Here is a 23,342-nt window from a genome sequence, read left to right on the forward strand (position 1 = left end):
ATGGAGGGCGTGGAGTCTGGTGCGATTACAGGGGTTTACAGTACAGATCTGGGGGACATGAGGGGTGTAAATTTATGGGGAGAGGGGCATGTGTATTCTGGGTACATGAGGGTGCAGATCTGTGTGTGGGGGGGGGGGGTTCTGGGGTGTAAATCTGTGAGGGGGGGCATGTGGTGTATTCTGGGTACATGAGGGTGCAGATCTGTGGGGTAGGGGGCTTTTTCGGGAGGGGGGCATGTGGTGTATTCTGGGTACATGAGGGTGCAGATCTGTGGGGTAGGGGGCTTTTTCGGGAGGGGGGCATGTGGTGTATTCTGGGTACTAGAGGGTGCAAATCTATGGGGGGGGGGGGGGGGGGGTTCTGGGGTGTAAATCTGTGAGGGGGGCATGTGGTGTATTCTAACGAAAAAACCCACAATATATTAAGTGGAATACAGAGTACAAAAGAGCACTACTGAGGACTTAGGCTAGGGCTACACTACGACATGTGTCGCTCTACACATAGGGCACAACTACACTGCTACATGTGTCGCTCTACACATAGGGCACAACTACACTACGACATGTGTCGCTCTACACATAGGGCACAACTACACTGCTACATGTGTCGCTCTACACATAGGGCACAACTACTCTGCTACATGTGTCGCTCTACACATAGGGCACAACTACACTACGACATGTGTCGCTCTACACATAGGGCACAACTACTCTGCTACATGTGTCGCTCTACACATAGGGCACAACTACTCTGCTACATGTGTCGCTCTACACATAGGGCACAACTACACTATGACATGTGTCGCTCTACACATAGGGCACAACTACACTACGACATGTGTCGCTCTACACATAGGGCACAACTACTCTGCTACATGTGTCGCTCTACACATAGGGCACAACTACTCTGCTACATGTGTCGCTCTACACATAGGGCACAACTACACTACGACATGTGTCGCTCTACACATAGGGCACAACTACACTACGACATGTGTCGCTCTACACATAGGGCACAACTACACTGCTACATGTGTCGCTCTACACATAGGGCACAACTACACTACGACATGTGTCGCTCTACATATAGGGCACAACTACACTGCTACATGTGTCGCTCTACATATAGGGCACAACTACACTGCTACATGTGTCGCTCTACACATAGGGCACAACTACACTGCTACATGTGTCGCACAACATTTTGTATGGATTTTTTGCCACTGTCGCAGCATGTGGCAGTGCGACACCCTAGACCAGGGATCAGCAACCTTCGGCACTCCAGCTGTGGTGAAAACTACGACTCCCAGCATGCACACTTGCTTAGCTATTTTGAGAACTCCCATAGAAGTGAATGGAGCATGCTGGGAGTTGTAGTTTCAACACATCTGGAGTGCCGAAGGTTGCTGACCGCTGCCCTAGACTATCATTATAAAAATTGTCGCCGACATTGGTGCGAATAAATATCTCACGACACATATCGTCGTGTAGCCCTAGCCTTAAGGTGGTGGGGTGCTGTAGGGGTCACTGTTATGGGGGGGATACTGTCGTTTAACAGCACACACAAACATTAAATGAAATATACTTTTGCAAATCCAGGTCCTTCTCTAGTGTGTCTGTGTATATATAAATATATAAATTGTGGTGTATCTGGTACCAAAGATTTATGCCAGAATATTAAATGCCAGTCTTACTGAATGCCCCCAAAATTTTATCAAATGCTTGCTGTGGTGATCACAAAGAACCTCGCTGTCCATGGAGACTCCCTCCTGGAGCTGGTAAAGCTTTCATGGATAATACCTGGCTCCCTCCTCCACATGCCCTGCCCTCTTTTAGGCTAAGGCTACATGGCGACATGTGTCTAGCGCTAAGAATTGTACAACTACACTGCGACATGTCGCGCTGCATTTTCTTCTAATGGCAGTCAATGGTGTTGCACTGCAACATGCTGCGACGCGACAGTCGCACAAAAATCCAACTTGGACGGATTTTACGACTATTGTGTCGCAGTCGCCACATGTCGCAGTGCGACACCATTGACTGCCATTATGTCGCACATGCCGCCGTGTAGCCCCAGCAGTAACAATAGTACAGATTGTGGCAGAGAAGGTGCAAAAAGCTGCAAATGTTTCCTCAAAATTAGATTTGCGCAAAAATTAGGCAATACTATTCTGGCACAGGGGTTATGATAACTCTCCCCCATGGACTCTATACTGAGCAACGCCATAAAGGTGCTTTCAGATATACTGGAATTTTACGGCACAGACAAAATTGATGGCAAAATCTGCATGGCAAAGGTGGAATCCACATTACGTTTCACTAAAACCTGCAGGACACAGTAGACTTAGGCTACTTTCACACTTGCGTTTGGGGTTCCGCTTGCGAGATCCGTTTGAGGGCTCTCACAAGCGGCCCCGAACTGATCCGTTCATCCCCAATGCATTCTGAATGGATAAGGATCCGTTCAGAATGCATCAGTTTGGCTCCGTTCCGCCTCCATTCCGCTCTGTAAGCGGACACCAAAACGCAGATTGCAGCGTTTTGGTGTCTGCCTGGCCGTGCGGAGCAAGTCAATGGGGACGGATCCGTTTGACGTTGACACAATATGGTGCAATTGCAAATGGATCCGTCTGACTAACAATTAGACTTAGACTTTTTTTTTTTTACATAGAATGCAGACGGATCCGTTCTGAACGGATACCATCGTTTGCATTATAGGAGCGGATCCGTCTGTGCAGACGTCCGATGGATCCGCACCGAACGCAAGTGTGAAAGTAGCCTTATATGGATTTGTTTGTAAGATAAAATTGGAAGGGGCCATTAAGCTCATTGCATAATACCTGACTGCTGTTTGCCTGGGGGTGAGGACACATTTCAGGCATATGCACAAAGGCCATATACAGAAAATGAAGTATTTCTCACAGAAAAGTATTGCAGTAACACATGTTTTGCTATACACATGTTCATTCCCTTTGTGTGTATTGGAACAAAACCAAAAAAGGGAGGAAAAAAAGCTAATTGGACATAATGTCACACCAGACTCCAAAAATGGGCTGGACAAAATTATTGGCACCCTTAACTTAAAGGGCTTCTGTCACCCCACTAAACTTTTTTTTGGGTACTTATAATCCCTATACTGCGATTTATCCATACATAATGTAATTAATCATTTTGGTTCAGTAGATACTGCAAAAAACGTACTTTTATAATATTCAAATTACCTGTCTACCAGCAAGTAGGGCGGCTACTTGCTGGTAGCAGCCGCATCCTCCTCTCATAAAGACGCCCCCTCCTCATGTTGATTGACAAGGCCAGCGGACGCGCTCGTCCTCTGACTGGCCCTGTCTGCGTTCAAAATCTGGCGCCGGCGCCGTACCTGTCTTGAGTCGGCGCAGGCGTATTGAGGGGAGGACGCTCGCTCGGCCGCTCCATCCTCAATGCGCTGGTGACGTCACATCTACACCCGGCGCAGGCGCACTGAGAAAGGAGCGGCCGAGCGATCGTCCTCCCCTCAGTGCGCCGACTGAAGACAGGTACGGCACCAGATTTTGAATGCAAACAGGGCCAGCAGAGAACGAGCGCGTCCGCTGGCCCTGTCAATCAACATGAGGAGGGGGCGTCTTTATGAGAGGAGGATGCGGCTGCTACCAACAAGTAGCCGCCCTACTTGCTGGTAGACAGGTAATTTGCATATTATAAAAGTACGTTTTTTGCAGTATCTACTGAACCAAAATGATTAATTACATTATGTATGGATAAATCGCAGTATAGGGATTATAAGTACCCAAAAAAAAAAAAATATAGAGTTTAGTGGGGTGACAGAAGCCCTTTAAAATTTGGTTGCACACCCTTTGGAAAAAATAACGGAAATCAGTTGCTTCCTATAACCATCAATAAGCTTCTGACACCTCTCACCCGGAATTTTGGACCACTCTTCTTAGAAAACTGCTCCAGGTCTCTGTTATTGGAAGGGCGCCTTTTCCCAACAGCAATTTTAAGATCTCTCCACAGGTGTTCAATGGGATTTAGATCTAGACTCATTGCTGGCCACTTCAGAACTCTCCAGCGCTTTGTTGCCATCCATTTCTGGGTGCTTTTTGACGTATGTTTGGGGTCATTGTCCTGCTGGAAGACCCAAGATCTCTGACGAAAACCCAGCTTTCTGACACTGGGCTCTACAGTGCGACCCAAAATCCGTTGGTAATCCTCAGATTTCATGATGCCTTGCACACATTCAAGGCACCCGGTGCCAGAGGCAGCAAAACAACCCCAAAACATCAATGAACCTCCACCATATTTCACTGTAGGTACTGTGTTCTTTTCTTTGTAGGCCTCATTCTGTTTTCGGTAAACAGTAGAATGATGTGCTTTACCAAAAAGCTCTATCTTGGTCTCATCTGTCCACAAGACGTTTTCCCAGAAGAATTTTGGCTTACTCAAGTTCATTTTTGCAAAATGTAGTCTTGCTTTTTTATGTCTCTGTGTCAGCAGTGGGGTCCTCCTGGGTCTCCTGCCATAGCGTTTCATTTCATTTAAATGTTGACGGATAGTTCGCGCTGACACTGATGCTCCCTGAGCCTGCAGGACAGCTGGAATATCTTTGGAACTTGTTTGGGGCTGCCTATCCACCATCCGGACTATCCTGCGTTGACATCTTTCATAAATTTTTTTCTACCGTCCACTCCCCTGGGAGATTAGCTACAGAGCCATGGGTTGCAAACTTCTTGATAATGTTGGACAAAGGCAAATCTAGATCTCTGGAGATGGACTTGTAACCTTGAGCTTGTTGATATTTTTCTACAATTTTGGTTCTCAAGTCCTCAGACAGTTCTCTTCTCCTCTTTCTGTTGTGGCGCACACAAACACACAATGCAAAGACTAAGTGAACTTCTCTCCTTTTTATCTGCTTTCAGGTGTGATTTTTATATTGTCCACACCTGTTACTTGCCCCAGGTGAGTTTAAAGGAGCATCACATGCTTGAAACAATCTTATTTATCCCCAATTTTGAAAGGGTGCCAATAATTTTGTCCAGCCAATTTTTGGAGTTTGAATGGAAAGGACTGAATCCCTCTGCAGGCAGCCATTCTATTTGGTGACTGCGTGCAGAGAGATTCTGTGCTGCTTGTTGTCGTGCTGGGACTTGTGGTGCACCATCACAGTGATCAGTTTTTCCTGTGAAAAGAACATCCTTTTTTTTTTTCTTTATATATAAATAACAATTTCAGTTAGTGTCAGTTTAGAATTTCGCACGCACCATTTGTGTGCGCGCATTTTGCGACCACTGAGCACTGATGAGTAGCATTCATTACTGATCAATTTTTTTTCTCCTAAATTGTATTTCCAATTTATTACAAGCCCATTCACGTGAGAAATTACAACATACACATCCCTCACAATGAATAAAGGTTTACACATTTCAGACGTCACACCCCAATAAAATAAAAATAACTCGTCCATCCCAAAAAGTGGACTTCGCTGAAGAGGCATACGCCATCCTTGCCTCTGATACTGAGTCTGCCAATGAGGCAGAAGAGGATGCCACATTCCTCTACTCCTCTACCCTCTCATCATCATCCGGTGATGAGGGACCCTCCAGAACAGCTGAGGCAGCCCACCAGAGTGTGCCCGTATGGACCCCTACGCCAAAAGAATATCAGCCCCAAATTCCTGAGTTTGTGGGCAGCTCAGGAATTCAGATATATTGTGCAGGCTTCACAGAAATTATTATTTTTTATTTTATTTTTTTTCTCTGAAGATTTTATAAATTTGATGGTAACCCAAACTAATTTATATGCAAGATATATTCAAAAATGGTAAGGCTCACCAGATACTAACATTCCGGGGCTTGGCCTGCCCTCTACCAAAAGGCCTCACAATAAACACTAGAAGATACAGTACAGACCAAAAGTTTGGACACACCTTCTCATTCAAAGAGTTTTCTTTATTTTCATGACTATGAAAACTGTAGATTCACACTGAAGGCATCAAAACTATAAATTAACATGTGGAATTATATACATAACAAACAAGTGTGAAACAACTGAAAATATGTCATATTCTAGGTTCTTCAAAGTAGCCACCTTTTGCTTTGATTACTGCTTTGCACACTCTTGGCATTCTCTTGATGAGCTTCAAGAGGTAGTCCCCTGAAATGGTTTTCACTTCACTGGTGTGCCCTGTCAGGTTTAATAAGTGGGATTTCTTGCCTTATAAATGGGGTTGGGACCATCAGTGGCGTTGAGGAGAAGTCAGGTGGATACACAGCTGATAGTCCTACTGAATAGACTGTTAGAATTTGTATTATGGCAAGAAAAAGCAGCTAAGTAAAGAAAACGAGTGGCCATCATTACTTTAGGAAATGAAGGTCAGTCAGTCAGCCGAAAAATTGGGAAAACTTTGAAAGTAATGGCTATTTGACCATGAAGGAGAGTGATGGGGTGCTGCGCCAGATGACCTGGCCTCCACAGTCACCGGACCTGAACCCAATCAAGATGGTTTGGGGTGAGCTGGACCGCAGAGTGAAGGCAAAAGGGCCAACAAGTGCTAAGCATCTCTGGGAACTCCTTCAAGACTGTTGGAAGACCATTTCAGGGGACTACCTCTTGAAGCTCATCAAGAGAATGCCAAGAGTGTGCAAAGCAGTAATCAAAGCAAAAGGTGGCTACTTTGAAGAACCTAGAATATGACATATTTTCAGTTGTTTCACACTTGTTTGTTATGTATATAATTCCACATGTGTTAATTCATAGTTTTGATGCCTTCATAGTCATGAAAATAAAGAAAACTCTTTGAATGAGGTGTGTCCAAACTTTTGGTCTGTACTGTATATACCGTATTTTTCGCCCCATAACACACATTTTGGGGTGGGGGGGAAATGCCCCTGTGTCTTATGGGGCGAATACTAATGAGCCGCTTCCATTATGGAAGTGCTCATTGGGACCGGGAAGCGGTGAAGGCTTTGTACTCACAGCTTCCTGGTCCTCGGCTGTGCAAGGCTGCGCACAGCGTTAGGCGCTCTGTGACGTCACACTGTGCGCAGCCTTTACAGCACAGCCGACAGCAGGAGGATGCAGATTGCGCTGGAGGAGAGGAGTGGCGGCGTCTAGGAGCAGGAGAGGTAAAAAAAAATTATATTTTATATTTATGAGGCTGATGGACACTTCTGGGGGCTAATGAGAAGCTACTGGGGGCTGCTATGAGGGTACTGGGGGCTGCTATGAGGCTAATGGGGGCTGCTATGAGGCTACTGGGGGCTGCTATGAGGCTACTGGGGCTGATGAGAGGTATGGGGCTCTTATCAGGTCTGATTGGGGGGTCATTCATATTGGGGTCTGAGCTGAGGTCTGATTGGGGGTCTAATCTGAGGTCTTATTAACATTGGCGATCTTATTGGGGCTGTTAGATGAGGTCTGATTAACATTGTGGGTCTGATTGGTGGTCTGACCTGAGGTATAATGAAAAATATTTTTTTTCTTATTGTCCCCCTCTAAAACCTAGGTGCGTCTTATAGGGCAAAAAATATGGTAAAACATTACATTTATTGTTTAAAAACATGTACCCCCATAATAAAATAAAAAACAATGCATTAAGATCTCATAGGAAATATACTCCCCAATGAAATATATAGTAAATACAGAAATTAATTAATCGGTTTTGGTCCCTTTTAATCCTTTCATGACCAAGGGTCATTGATGCCCCCATGACCACGTCTAATTTTGCAAATCTGACGTGTCACTTTATGTTGTAATAACTTTGGAATGCTTTTACTTAACCAAACCATTCTGAGATGGTTTTCTCGTGACACATTGTACTTCATGACAGTCATAAATTTGAGTCAATATATTTCACCTTTACATATGAAAAAATCTAAATTTACCAAAAATTTTGAAAAATTAGCAATTTTCAAAATTTTTCTTTCTTTGTTTTTAAACAGAAAGTGATACCTCATAAATATTTATTACTTAACAATCCCCATAAGTCTACTTTATGTTGGCATCATTTTGTAAATATCATTTAATTTTTTTAGGACGTTAGAAGGCTTTGAAGTTTAGAAGCAATTCTTAAAATTTCCAAAACCCACTTTTTAAGGACCAGTTCAGTTCAGAAGTCACTTTGTGGAGCTTACATAGTGGAAACCCCCCATAAAAGACCCCATTTAAGAAACTACACCTCTTAAGTTACTCAAAACTGATTTTACAAACTTGTTAACCCTTCAGGTGTTCCACAAGAATTAAAGGAAAATGCAGATGAAATTTCAAAATTTCACTTTTTTGGCAGATTTTTCATTTTAATCCTTTTTTTTTTTTTTCCTTTAACACATCTAGGGTTAACAGCCAAACAAAACTCATTTTCTCGTACTTTATTCCATTGGGGGACACAGACCATGGGTATAGCTTAGAGGTATTAGTAGGAGGGACACTATGCAAATACAAAAGAGCTCCTCCTCCTCGGGCTATACCCCCTGACTCCACCAGGAGGAACTCAGTCTTTGCTTAGTGTCCGGTGAAGGAGGTTGACACGATCACTATCTCTACTCCTTTTTGTTATTTTCTTTCTAGATGGGGACACAGGTCAGCATAGCACTTTCCTGGTCCCCCGTGGAGTGCCCATCGCCATCTTTGGGACGCTGCCTCCATTGCCCCCAAAGAAGACAAGTGGATCCGGGCTCGACCTGCAGCTCCGGTATCCCACCAGCCACTCGGTCACCTGCTGCCACCCTCCACCAGAGCACTGCACTCCTGGGCAAGGAGTCAGAAGTCTGAAGAGGTGCATCCCTGCTGGTCCTGGAGTCGAGGGAGAAGTCTGCAAGAGCAGATAAGTATTGCCTGCATCCCTCCCCCTCCTTCCTCCCTCTCTCCATCCTCATTACTCCTGAGGCTGCCTGGGTGAGCTGCAGAGATAGGAGTCCTTCTGGGGGCACGTGAGGCTATTTATTAGGGGCATATATTGCCTGCCTTTAAGGCAGGCTCAAAGGCATCTGGCATGCTATGCGCGGCACTTGCCGGCATCACTTGCAGGGGACGCACCACAGAGTTCGGCGGTAGTACTCACCGCGGCAGCGTTTTCCTCCCCACTCCCCAGGTACATTAGCCCCCGATACGCCTTGCGGATCGGGCCCTGGTGGCGTCGGGGTCCATTTTTTCATACGGCGCGCATGCTCTTTTCGCCCCATTGTGACGCGGCCGGGGGCGGAGCTTCCGTTCCGCTCTGGCGCTTCAGTCCTCCCTCTACATGACGGGGTGTTCGGAGATCCCTCCTCGCTGTGTACAGCCGTGCAGTTTACGAACTCTAGGTGACTTCCCCTGCTCCTCTCCACCGGAGGTCCTCTCTTCTGTTGCCTGAGTGGTGGGACATTTCAGACAACTGGTAGGAGATTTTCTAATCATTATTTGTCAGCCATTATGCCTAATCACTCCTGGCCTGTGACAGATACCTGTCAGGTGTGCCTTCAGCCTTCTTGCCTGTGTCTTGTGCCCTGCCCCTGGATAGGATCTCCTCCTTCTCTTGCTCAGCCCAGTCCTCCCTCTGCATGACGCAATCGTGCCTCTCTGCGGAGACAGCGGTACCCATATGGGCTTCCGCCATGTCCAGGGCGGCCGCGGATCTGGCCTTAGTAGCCAAGGCGACCACGTCCTTTATGGATGGTAGGGCGGCTACCAATTCTGTGGCGCCCCCCACTCCATCTCCTCTCAGTGATTCTCACCGAGTATGTCTATCCACTAAGAGGCAACATGGGCGGCAGCATTCCTCCTCGGATGACTCCGCTCCCCCCCCCCCGGCCTAGGGCGCGTCCGGACGACTCTCCCTCTCTCTGGGAGTACAGGTCTAGAGGGGAATTGTCCGGCTCGGACTAAGTTATGGAGCGGGACACCCCGCCTTAGCCTTCCACCACGATATCTAACTTGGTGGCGGCTGTCCGTGACACCTTTAATGCCTGAGACGGTCCTTTTGCCTGTCCATGGGGACTTTTCCATTGTCATTGCTAAGGCCTGGAACCGCCCTCATCAAAGTTCCCTGCCACCGAACGCATGGCTGTGCTTTCTCCTTTTCCTGAGGATTATGTGGAGAAGTGGTCTTCTCCCCCTAAGGTGGATTGCCCTGGTGGTCAGTTTAGCCAAAAATACGGCTCTTCCTGTCCTAGGGGGTTCCTCTTTGTAGGATGCAGTGGACAGGGGTCTGGATTCCCTGGCCAAATCCATTTTTCTCTGGCAGGCACGTCCCTGCGACCTGCCTTTGCCTCAGCATGGGTGGCCAGAGCTCTCTCGGTGTGGTTGCAGCGCCATCACCAAGACCTAGCGGAACAAGATGTGTCTGCTGACACACTGGATTTGGTCCTCCAGATATCTCTGGCTTCCAAATTCCTATGCGAGGCTTCCATGGACATTGGTTCCATCTTTGTCCGCTTTTCAGCCCTCTCGGTCATTCAGTGCAGGGAGGTCTGATTGAAGGTATGGGACGCCGACGCTTCCCCCAAGCGTTTTCCCTTGCTAACCTCCCCTTTGAGGGTTCCAGACCTTTTGGGGCTCAACTGGATGAGTTCATCTCTGCCGCTACTGAGGGCAAGAGCACTCATCTTCCCCAGCCCAGGTCTAAGCGCCTTTTTCGGTACCAGTCCTTTCGCCGCTTCTCTTCTAACAGGACATCTCCTGCTTCCTCCACTGGGGGGGGGTCACATGGCGCCCGAGGGCACAGTCGGCCCGCCATGCGGCTTCCAAACAGTCTTCAGCATAAAGGGGTGCCCCCACCTCTCGTGGTGGGGGGCCGCCTGATCTCTTATCAGCAGTTTTTTGGAGGGCTCATGTTCAGGTCGCATGGGCTCTGGAGATTGTAATGTCTCGTTACAAGATAGAGTTCGCGTCCAGACCGCCGGAACGTTCTTTCCCTTATTGGTAGTTTTTTTCTTCCCTCCTGGAACGGGGGGTTGTTCCCCCCGTTCCCCCAGAGGAACAGGGCACAGGTTTCTATTCAAACCTGTTCGTGGTCCTAAAGAAGGAGGGGTCGGTGCGTCCGATCCTGGACCTAAAACTGCTCCACAAGTCTCTACGGGTGCGGAGGTTTCGAATGGAATCACTCCGCTCCGTTATTGTTTCTTTTCTTCCAGGGGAGTTCCTCACGTCCGTGGACATCTGGGACGCCTATCTGCATGTTCCGATCGCAGAATCTCACCAACGATCCCTGCGCTTCGCCATGGGTGGTCGACACTGTCAGTTTTGGGTTAGCGACCGCCCCTCGGGTCTTTACTAAGATCCTGGCACCGATCATGGCGCTTCTTCGTGACAGGGGCATTCCTTTACTGCCCTATCTGGACGTTACCCGGATAAAGGCCCCCTCGCTTCCGCAGGCCGAGGACGGCGTCCGGATCACTGTTCAGACTCTGGAACAGTTCGGCTGGATAATCAATTTTCCAAGTCATCTCTCCTCCCGTCCCAGAAGCTCCCCTTCCTGGGGATGATTTTGGACACCTCGACCGCCAATGTCTTCCTGCCAGTCTCCCAGTCCTCCCAGATCCAGGGGGCAGTGTCGCATCTGCTGCGCTCCCCGTTCCTCTCCTTACGGGAATACATGCGGGTCCTGGGTCTTATGGTGGCCAGTTTCACACTCGCTTGTTGCAACAGGAGATCCTTTCCCTCTGGGATAAGACCTCTCGGGGTCTGGACAATCGCATCCGCTGGTCTCAGCGGGTTCGGGCAGCTCTCCCTTGGTGGCTGTCCCCGATGAACCTGAGGTTGGGGAGATCCTTTCTCCCGTTCTCCTGGACGTTCGTCACCACCGATGCCAGCCTCCTGGGTTGGGGCGGCGTTCTCCAGTCTCACACGGTTCAAGGGGTTTGGTCGGCGGCAGAGTCTCGCCTTCCGATCAAGATTCTGGAGCTGAGTGCGATTTTCCACTCTCTCTTTCCCATTGGACTCCTCTCCTTGCGGGCCTCCCGGTGAGGATTCAATCCGACAATGCCACGGCTGTGGCCTACATCAACCTTCAGGGCAGGACCCACAGCCGGATGGTGATGCAGGAGGTGACGAGAATTCTGACGTGGGCGGAGTCGCACGTTCCAGGTGTTGTCAGCAGTTTACATTCCAGGAGTGGACAACTGGACAGCAGACTTTTTTGTGAGCACTCGGGGTTCCCTCCCCTTCATCGTTCCATCCCGATGGTGCTGTCTTTTCTTCAGTCCGGGCTTGGGATGGGACTGTCCCTGAGGGGTCAGTTTTTTGCGTTGGCAGTCTCTTTTCAGAGGTCCCTTGCTCTTATGGGTCCTGTGAAGACTCTTCTGCAGGGGGAGGTACGTTCGGTTCCTCTGTATGTTTCCCTTTTGCGTCCTTGGGTTCTCAATTGGGTCCTGCGCGTTCTGCAGTCGGCCCTCTTCGAGCCTCTGAGAGAGGTCTCCCTGACTTTTCTCACCTGGAAAGTGGCCTTCCTTGTGGCCATAACTTCCATCAGACGGGTGTCGGTGCTGGCTGCTCTTTCCTGTCGGGAGCTTTTTTTCAGTTTTTTCACCAGGATAGGGTTGTGCTCCGTCCAGTTCCCTCCTTTTTGCCCAAGGTGGTCTCTCCCTTCCACCTTAATGAGGATCTGTTCCTGCCCTCCTTTTGCCCTTCTCCGGCAAACCCCAAGGAACGCGCTCTGCATTCCCTGGATGTCGTACGGGCCCTGAAGGTGTATCTCGCGGCTACCGCTTCCGTCCGCCGTTTAGATTCCCTCTTTGTGATTCCTGACGGACCTCGTAAGGGTCTGGCAGCCTCCAAGGTCACTGTGGCGCGATGGTTCCGCTCGGCTATTTCCGCGGCTTATCGCGTTCGTGGTAGGGTTCCCCCGGCTCGGATTACCGCTCACTCCACTAGGGCTGGGGGGTTTCCTGGGCAAGGCGCTATCGTGCCTCTGCGTCTCAGCTATGTAAGGCGGCCACCTGGTCGTCCTTACATACCTTTACGAAGTTTTATCGATTGCATTCTCTGGCTTTGGCTGATGCTGTCTTTGGCCGCAGGGTTTTACAGGCTGTGGTTCCTGTTTGACTGTTGGACGTTCCTCCTGGCGGTGCTGATATTTTTTTTCCACCCCATGGACTGCTTTAGGACGTCCCATGGTCTGTGTCCCCCAATGGAATAAAGTAGGAGAAAAGGAGATTTTTTCTGAAACTCACCTGTAAAATCTTTTTCTCGTCTTTTCCATTGGGGGACACAGCTCCCACCCATTCTGCCTGTTGCAGGAGGGGTTTTCAGTTCAGTTTCTGTTTTGTGGTTGGACCTTACGGCTTGGTCCGATGGCTTCCATTATTTTTTAAAGTCTCCTTCTCCTACTGCTTTTGCAACGCCTGAGTTCCTCCTGATGGAGTCGGGGGGTATAGCCCGAGGAGGAGGCTCTCTTTTGTATTTGCATAGTGTCCCTCCTACTAATACCTCTAAGCTATACCCATGGTCTGTGTCCCTCAATGGAAAAGACGAGAAAAAGATTTTACAGGTGAGTTTCACAAAAAATTACCCTGATTCTGCAGTTTACAGAAACACCCCACATGTGGTGGTAAACTCATCTAAGGGCACACGGCAGGGCGCAGAAGGAGAGGAGCGCCATATGGTTTTTGGAAGGCAGATTTTGCTGGACTGGTTTTTAGACACCACGTCCCATTTAAAGCCCCCTGATGCACCCTTACAGTAGAAACTCCCAAAAAGTGACCCCATTTTGGATACTAGGGCATAAGGTACTATTTTGGGATACATATGATTTTTAATTGCTCTATATTACGTTTTTTGTGAGGCAAGGTTACCAAAAAATTGCTCTTTTGGCACTGTTTTTATTTTTTACAACATATATCTGACAGGGTAGATCATGTGCTATTTTTATAGACCAAGTAGTTACGGACACAATGATATCAAATATGTCTACTTTGTTTCAGTTTTACATAATAAAGCATTTTTTTTATTTTTATATGTTTTTGTCTCTCCATTTTCTGAACTCCTTATTTTTTTTATTTTTCTGTCGACCGTCTTGTAGTAGGGCTCGTTTTTTTTCAGGAAGAGTTGACGTTTTTATTGATACCATTTTTGGTTACATATGATTTTTTGATCATTAATTATTACACTTTATGGGGCAAGGTGACCAAAAAATGTGTTGTTTTGGAACAGTTTTTATTTAGTTATTTTTAGAGTGTTCACCTGAGGGGTTAGGTCATGTGACATTTTTATAGAGCAGATCGTTACGGACGTGGCAATACCTAATATGTATACTTTTTCTTATTTATTTACAGTGCTGCCCATAATTATTCATACCCCTGGCAAATTTTGACTTAAAGTTACTTTTATTCAACCAGCAAGTAATTTTTTGACGGGAAATGACATAGGTGTCTCCCAAAAGATAATAAGACGATGTACAAGAGGCATTATTGTGGGGGGGGGAAAAATTCTCTGCTTTTATTTACATTTGAGTCTAAAGTGTCTAGTCTAAAATTATTTATACCCTTCTCAATAATCAATAGAAAAGCCTTTATTGGCTATTACAGCAATCAAACGCTTCCTATAATTGCAGACCAGCTTTTTGCATGTCTCCACATGTATTTTTGCCCATTCATCTTTAGTAATGAGCTCTAAATCTTTCAGGTTGGAGGGTCTTCTTGCCATCACCCTGATCTTTAGCTCCCTCCACAGATTCTCAATTGGATTCAAGTCTGGACTCTGGCTGGGCCACTCCAAATCGTTAATGTTGTTGTCTGCTAACCATTTCTTCACCACTTTTGCTGTGTGTTTTGGGTCATTGTCATGCTGAAATGTCCACTGGTGCCCAAGGCCAAGTTTCTCTGCAGACTGCCTGATGTTGTCGTTGAGAATCCTCATGTATTGCTCTTTTTTCATGGTGCCGTTTACTGTGATTAGGTTCCCTAGTCCATTGGCTGAAAATACTCCCAAAGCATTAGGTTCCCACCACCATGTTTGACGGTGGGGAGGGTGTTCTTTGGGTTAAAGGCTTCTTTTTTACGCCAAATGAAGGAAAATCATTGTGACCAAACAATTACATTTTTAGTTTCACCTGACTAGAACACAGAAGACCAGAAGTCTTCTTCTTTGTCCAGATGAGCTTTTGCAAAGGCCAAGCGAGCTTTTGTGTGCCTGGTCTGCATCCGTGGAACCCAGCAGTGTGCAGTGTCTGTTGGATTGTCTGCCTTGAGACATTGCCACAAGCAGAGCCCAGATTCACCAGGATGACCTTGGTGGTGATCCTTGGATTCTTTTTCACCTCTCTAACTATCCTTCTGGCCAGCACAGGTGTCACTTTTGGCTTCCGACCACGTCTTTTAAGATTTTCCACAGTGCGGAACATCTTGTATTTTTTTGCTCAAATGTAAATAAAAGCTGAGAAATGTTTTTTTTTCCCAACAATAATGTCTCTTGTACATCGTCTTATTATCTTTTGGGAGACACCTATGTCCTTTTGCGTCAAAAAATTACTTGCTAGTTGAATAAAAGTAACTTTAAGTGAAAATTTGCCAGGGGTATGAATAATTATGGGCAGCACTGTAAGTTTAACACAATAATAGGATTTTTGAAACTACACCCCATGTTACCAGTGGGGTACCTCAGGGATCTGTTCTGGGACCCATATTGTTTAATATCTTTATCAGCGAAATTGCAGAAGGCCTCGATGGTAAGGTGTGTCTTTTTGCTGATGACACAAAGATTTGTAACAGGGTTGATGTTCCTAGAGGGATACACCAAATGGAAAAGGATTTAGGAAAACTAGAGGAATGGTCAAAAATCTGGCAACTAAAATTTTATGTTAATAAGTGCAAGATAATGCACCTGGGGTGTAAAAACCCAAGAGCAGAATATAAAATCAGTGATACAGTCCTAACCTCAGTATCTGGGGAAAGGGATTTGGGGGTCATTATTTCAGAAGACTTAAAGGTAGGCAGACAATGTCATAGAGCAGCAGGAAATGCTAGCAGAATGCTTGGGTGTATAGGGAGAGGCATTACCAGTAGACAGAGGGAGGTGCTCATGCCGCTCTACAGAGCACTAGTGAGACCTAATTTGGAGTATTGTGCACAGTACTGGAGACCATATCTCCAGAAGGATATTGATACTTTGGAGAGAGTTCAGAGAAGAGCTACTAAACTGGTACATGGATTACAGGATAAAACTTACCAGGAAAGATGAAAGGACCTTAACCTGTATAGCTTGGAAAAAAGACGAGACAGAGGAGATATGATAGAAACTTTTAAATACATAAAGGGAATCAACAAGGTAAAAGAGGAGAGAATATTTAAAAGAAGAAAAACTGCTACAAAAGGACATAGTTTTAAATTAGAGGGGCAAAGGTTTAAAAGTAATATCAGGAAGTATTACTTTACTGAGAGAGTAGTGGATGTTTCTCTGTGTTTCTGTGCCTTCTGTTGCTCCCTGCTGTTCTTTCCTGTTGCTGTTCTCTCCCTTCATGTGTGGTTTATGATCACAAACTTATCAGTTAGACACACCTTCCTAACTTGGAGTTTTCCAATCATTGTCGGTTAGGCGTGTACATATGATAATTATTGTGATGTCACTGTATCACCCAGAATGCATTTCCGCTGTTGGTGCAATGTTACCTATTCATACCTAGGTGGCACTATTGCATAAGCTACTAGCATCATCACTATTAAGGGTTAACTGTCCAGGTCTGATTTCTCTTACATTCTATACATATAATATATGGAATCCTAAATCAGAGTTAAGGGATTATTTTTGACGCCTAAACCCATTAAGGTATAGACTTTGTGGTACCATTTAGACTTTTCCCATACTCTCAGATTTATGTACCGATAAGAATATAATGGACCTTGTACTATTACAGATGTGTGTGTCTCCTCGGTTACTCCAACGGATGATTGATTGTTAGTTAAAATAACAGCATCTTTCCTGAACGAGGATTCCTTAACACAGTCTACATATTAAATTCATGCTTTAGGAGTGTATGCTTTCCTAGTGAGAAATATATAATATAATAATATAATATAGAAGATAACAATATATGTCCTATTGATTATCTTATACTAAAACTTAATGTTCATTATATGTATACATACATCACAGATTTTCTGCTTCATCAATAGACATTAAGCCGTAGGGGTAATTAGCACCAGAGAGTCTAGAGAATATCCTTATCTCAGTAATAAATCCATAAGGAGACAAGAATGACTCTTCTCAGATTAGCACATCTTATAGAAAAGAAATCTTATGAACCGTGTCCTTTCCATGAACCTCTTTCAACCTACTCTAAAATACATACACAATGGTGAATATAACACACATAGAAACATAGAATGTGTCGGCAGATAAGAACCATTTGGCCCATCTAGTCTGCCCAATATACTGAATACTATGGATAGCCCCCGGCCCTTATCTTATATGAAGGATGGCCTTATGCCTATCCCATGCATGCTTAAACCCCTTCACTGTATTTGCAGCTACCACTTCTGCAGGAAGGCTATTCCATGCATCCACTACTCTCTCAGTAAAGTAATACTTCCTTATATTACTTTTAAACCTTTGCCCCTCTAATTTAAAACTGTGTCCTCTTGTGGTAGTTTTTCTTCTTTTAAATATGCTCTCCTCCTTTACCGAGTTGATTCCCTTTATGTATTTAAAAGTTTCTATCATATCCCCTCTGTCTCTTCTTTCTTCCAAGCTATACATATTAAGGTCCTTTAACCTTTCCTGGTAAGTTTTATCCTGCAATCCATGTACTAGTTTAGTAGCTCTTCTCTGAACTCTCTCTAGAGTATCTATATCCTTCTGGAGATATGGCCTCCAGTACTGCGCACAATACTCCAAGTGAGGTCTCACCAGTGTTCTGTACAGCGGCATAAGCACTTCACTCTTTCTACTGCTTATACCTCTCCCTATACATCCAAGCATTCTGCTGGCATTTCGTGCTGCTCTATTACATTGTCTTCCCACCTTTAAGTCTTCTGAAATAATTACTCCTAAATCCCTTTCCTCAGATACTGAGGTCAGGACTGTGTCAAATATTCTATATTCTGCCCACTATATATATCTCAAATCCACTATAATTAGGATATTTTGATATAAATGTTATACCTATGAAACTGCGAGCTCCAAGCTCTTTCCATTTAAGAACCGTTCCTAAGAACTTTTGAGGACAAATAAGTTTTCAAACTAGATCCCGGTTTTTACCTAAAGTGGTCACCACCTTTCATAGGTACCAGGACATCATAATACCATCTTTTTGTGCCAATCCTACTAATGAACAGGAGGCTACATACCATAATTTAGATGTCATATGTTCAGTCTTGCAGTACCTGGAAGTAACAAGATGCTGGAGATTAGATAGGAACTTGTTTGTTCAATTCTGCCATTACTGAAGCATACAAGGCGGTAGCAAAGGAGGCACCCCTTTCCCTTAGAGCTCACTCTACTAGGGCTGTTTCAGATTCTTGGGCAGAAAGATCTTCAGCCTCCTTAGAGCAGATTTGTAAGGCCGCTACCTGGAAGAGGGCCCATACTTTCACTAAACACTACAAATTAGATGTGTTTGCCAATGAGAATATGACCCTTGGACGCAAAGTCCTTTGCGCTGTAGTTTCTCCCTAAAAAAACATTTCTTTGTTAACTCTCAGGATGTGCTGTCATGGAGACAACTGAGGAAATTAGTATTACACTCACTGGTAATCCGGTTTCCTGGAAGTCTCCATGACAGCCCATATTTCCCACCCTATTTTTTTATAATTTTTTTATTTCTTTATCCTGGTGTCGTTGAAAATACACTGGTGGTGGTGGGAAGGGGAGGGGATTCTCTGTGTTTTTTCCTGTCCTATCAAAGGAAAGTCAGTCTAAGGATGTGCTGTCATGGAGACTTAAAAAAAAACGGGATTACCAGTGAGTGTAATACTCATTTTCACAGCCATGTGCTTTTAAATCCTTTGACAAGTGTTTCTGCCCTTGTAAAATGCCTGTTTAGTCAAAGGTGCTCTTTCCACCCACATTCCAAAATGGGATCACTTCTTAGGGTTTTTCATTTCTGGTGACCTCAGGAATTTTTTACATGCAACATGGCATCTAAAATTCATGTCTGCCAATTCAGGCCTGCCTGCAAAATCCATTTGAGGTTTGCCTGCTGTGCACCCATACAGCAGGCTACAAGCACATATGGGGTGTTGCCATAATGGGGATAAAATGGGTAACACATACTGGGTTGTTAGGAGGAGGTCCTCTGTCTGCAGCCATTAATATAGTGGAATGGAGATGTTAGGAGGAGGTCCTCTGTCTGCAGCCATTAATATAGTGGAATGGAGATGTTAGGAGGAGGTCCTCCACCTGGAGGCAGTAATCTAGCCTGTTCACTATAGAATCAGCTAGAATGGAGTTGGTAGGAGGTCCTCCTGTATAGTCAAAGTGCTGCACTTGCAAATAATATATAACAGCTATAAATATATATAAATAAAGACCATACAACATTAAAGACACCCACAGTCCTACATCTTTTACATCCCATCGCATATTAGGATGGACCGTTAAAGGGGTTGGCCACCATACGCAAAAAAAAAAAGAAAATGTCCCCAGATAATAACTAAAGCCAAGAGGTATTAGTATAATGAAAGATATACTGTGTATGTATAATTTTTCTAATGTGTTCAGCATAGTATGCTCCCATAGATGACAGGCTGTGTGGGTGGAGCAGCAGCAAAGTGAAAGTAAAAATCCCAGCATGCATCACAGCAAGCATCTTCAGAGGAGTGGTCACATGACATCCCAGCAGGCTGAGCTAAATACAAACAGAAGCGCTCCTACTTCCCCTCCAGCAGTGCTGAATCCTGTCAAAGAAGGAAATATATACTAAATATATATACAAAAAGTTAGGCTACTTTCACACTAGCGTTATTCTTTTCCGGCATTGAGTTCCGTCGTCAGGGCTCTATGCTGGAAAAAAACTGATTAGTCACATCCCCATGCATTCTGAATGGAGAGAAATCAGTTCAGTATGCATCAAGATGTCTTCAGTTCAGTCTTGTTGACTGATCAGGATGGAGAGAATACCGCAGCATGCTGCGGTATTATCTCCGTCCTAAATTCCGGAAGACATGCAGGAATGCCAGATCCGGCATTAATTCCTATTGACTTGCATTAGTGCCGGATCCGGCATTAAAAATACCACAACGACGGATCCTTCATTTCGGTCTGCGCATGCTCTGACCGCAAAAAACTCCGGATCTGTTTTTTCCGGATGACACCTGAGTAACGGATCCGGAATTTCAATGCATTTGTCATACGGATCAGGATCCTGATCCGTCTGACAAATGACAACAGTTTGCATGCGTTTTGACAGATCCGGCAGGCAGTTCCGGCGACGAATAAATTACTTATTTTAGGAAGGAAGTGATGTGGATTCTCTTGGATTTTTATATATACACTCACCTAAAGAATTATTAGGAACACCTGTTCTATTTCTCATTAATGCAATTATCTAGTCAACCAATCACATGGCAGTTGCTTCAATGCATTTAGGGGTGTGGTCCTGGTCAAGACAATCTCCTGAACTCCAAACTGAATGTCAGAATGGGAAAGAAAGGTGATTTAAGCAATTTTGAGTGTGGCATGGTTGTTGGTGCCAGACTGGCCGTTCTGAGTATTTCACAATCTGCTCAGTTACTGGGATTTTCACACACAACCATTTCTAGGGTTTACAAAGTATGGTGTGAAAAGGGAAAAACATCCAGTATGCGGCAGTCCTGTGGGCAAAAATGCCTTGTGGATGCTAGAGGTCAGAGGAGAATGGGTCGACTGATTCAAGCTGATAGAAGAGCAACATTGACTGAAATAACCACTCGTTACAACCGAGGTATGCAGCAAAGCATTTGTGAAACCACAACACGCACAACCTTGAGGCGGATGGGCTACAACAGCAGAAGACCCCACCGGGTACCACTCATCTCCACTACAAATAGGAAAAAGAGGCTACAATTTGCACGAGCTCACCAAAATTGGACTGTTGAAGACTGGAAAAATGTTGCCAGGTCTGATGAGTCTCGATTTCTGTTGAGACATTCAAATGGTAGAGTCCAAATTTGGCGTAAACAGAATGAGAACATGTATCCATCCTCTGATGGCTACTTCCAGCAGGATAATGCACCATGTCACAAAGCTCGAATCATTTCAAATTGGTTTCTTGAACATGACAATGAGTTCACTGTACTAAAATGGCCCCCACAGTCACCAGATCTCAACCCAATAGAGCATCTTTGGGATGTGGTGGAACGGGAGCTTCGTGCCCTGGATGTGCATCCCTAAAATCTCCATCAACTGCAAGATGCTATCCTATCAATATGGGCCAACATTTCTAAAGAATGCTATCAGCACCTTGTTGAATCAATGCCACGTAGAATTAAGGCAGTTCTGAAGGCAAAAGGGGGTCCAACACCGTATTAGTATGGTGTTCCTAATAATTCTTTAGGTGAGTGTATATACATATATACATCTCCTCAAACATGACGGGTACATAGTTCTCCAGGGCTTTCCTGGGGAAGGCTTGTACGATGACCTTCTTCATGTGCTGGCTGTCATGCAGATTGGAGAGACAGTCGGCTCTGATTCCGGACTGTGCACGGACACCAGCTTGTGCTCCTTCAGAAGGATCTGCCGCACATTTTCAATGCCCATGATGCGTACGGTCGGGGGTTCCAAACAGATGCGTCTTGTATATGTGTCCGTACTTTCAGCGCTTCTGTTGCAGGAATTTATGTCTCTGTAGCACCATGGTATGGAGGGGAGCCACTGTCACTTAGACACTACCATGGAGCAGTACACCCTGGTCCCCAGTGCCCTGTGCACCCTGGCGCTGCCAGTCCTGCTGCTGCTCATTGCAGTAAAGCTGTGGGAGCGGTACTGTTACAGCTGCAGAGACCCTGGCTGCCAGTGCCCGCTGCCCCCTGGCACTATGGGGCTGCCTTTCATTGGAGAAACCTTGCAGATTGTGCTACAGAGACGTAAATTCCTGCAACTGAAGCTCAGAGTATGGACAGATGTACAAGACGCATATGTTTGGAACCCCGACCATGTGCATCATGGGCACTGAAAACGTGCGGCAGATCCTCCTGGGGGAGCACAAGCTGGTGTCCGTGCACTGGCCGGAATCAGTCTGTACCATCCTGGGGGCCGACTGCCTCTCCAATCTGCATGACAGCCAGCACAAGCACATGAAGAAACACATATACACATGCAGAATCAATATGATTAAATAAACCAGAACAGGACTGCAGATATCGTGAACCAAAAACAGAAGCATAAATACAAAACCCTTGCAACCAATTAATAAAAGCATATGGGGTTTTGAGCATCTTTCTGCCTTTTACGACCACGTTATTTTGACTGTACATGCATGCCTGGTGGTGTGGCAACTCCGGGTTTGAATGTGCCTTGATTTTGATTTAATGGTAACATTCAGGTGCACCTGTGTGGCCTGCGTGATAGGTGGGACTCACAGCCTCCTCCCTCCTCCCATCGTATGTGTGATTTCACGCTGGAGGCAACTGGGGGTTGTTTGCTGTGTGTCGGACTCTATGCGCCTATCCGTAATTGCTCATATGGCATAAATAGGTTAGCGTTAGGTCCCGTGCCACTTTCAGAGACCTTGACGGGGTGCGCGGGATGCGGTATGTTCTTGATATAAGTATATATTGGCGAAAGTCTCATTTTAATATCAGTGTGAGGGTTTAGCCATATATTGTCAATTGCATTTTCCATTGTAGTGCACCATTTTCTCTTTGTAAATGCATAATTACTCTCAGCAGCCCTTCTTTCAGCCCAAAAGACAAAAGAATGACCCAGAATACAAACAATCAATTGCTTTGAACCTAGAAGAAATAATTTAAATTATAATACTAAATTAGACCAAACATAAGATTTGTATCTACTAGATTCCCAACGACCAATTTTTTTAATTATTGCCTCATTCAATACCAAATTGGCAGCAACCGTGGCTGCACCAATGCGAAAAGAATGAGACGAATACTTCTCAGTACTTAAAGGGACACTGACAGGCCAAATCAGCATATATAGTTAGATATATGACATTACAGGTCTTATAGAGTCTTTTAAAAGCATATAAGTATCCCCCCTGTCCACCTTATAAAGAGCGAAATATAACGTTTTATAACCTGCTTGTCCGGTCAGCAATCTGCCCAAGGGGCGGCGTTTCATGTGAAAATGCGCCCAGCTAGCCGCTCCCAACTGCCGTTCTTAAGCCCCGCCCAGCTCATCATTATTCACTTCGCTGGGCGGCGGCTAGAACTCTCCCCAGTCCCGATCCTGCGCATGGGCAATTCAATCCTCTGGGACGCACTATTAACCCCTTTGACGATGTG

This window comes from Bufo bufo, chromosome 6 (genome assembly GCF_905171765.1).
Source record: "Bufo bufo chromosome 6, aBufBuf1.1, whole genome shotgun sequence".
NCBI lineage: Eukaryota > Metazoa > Chordata > Amphibia > Anura > Bufonidae > Bufo > Bufo bufo.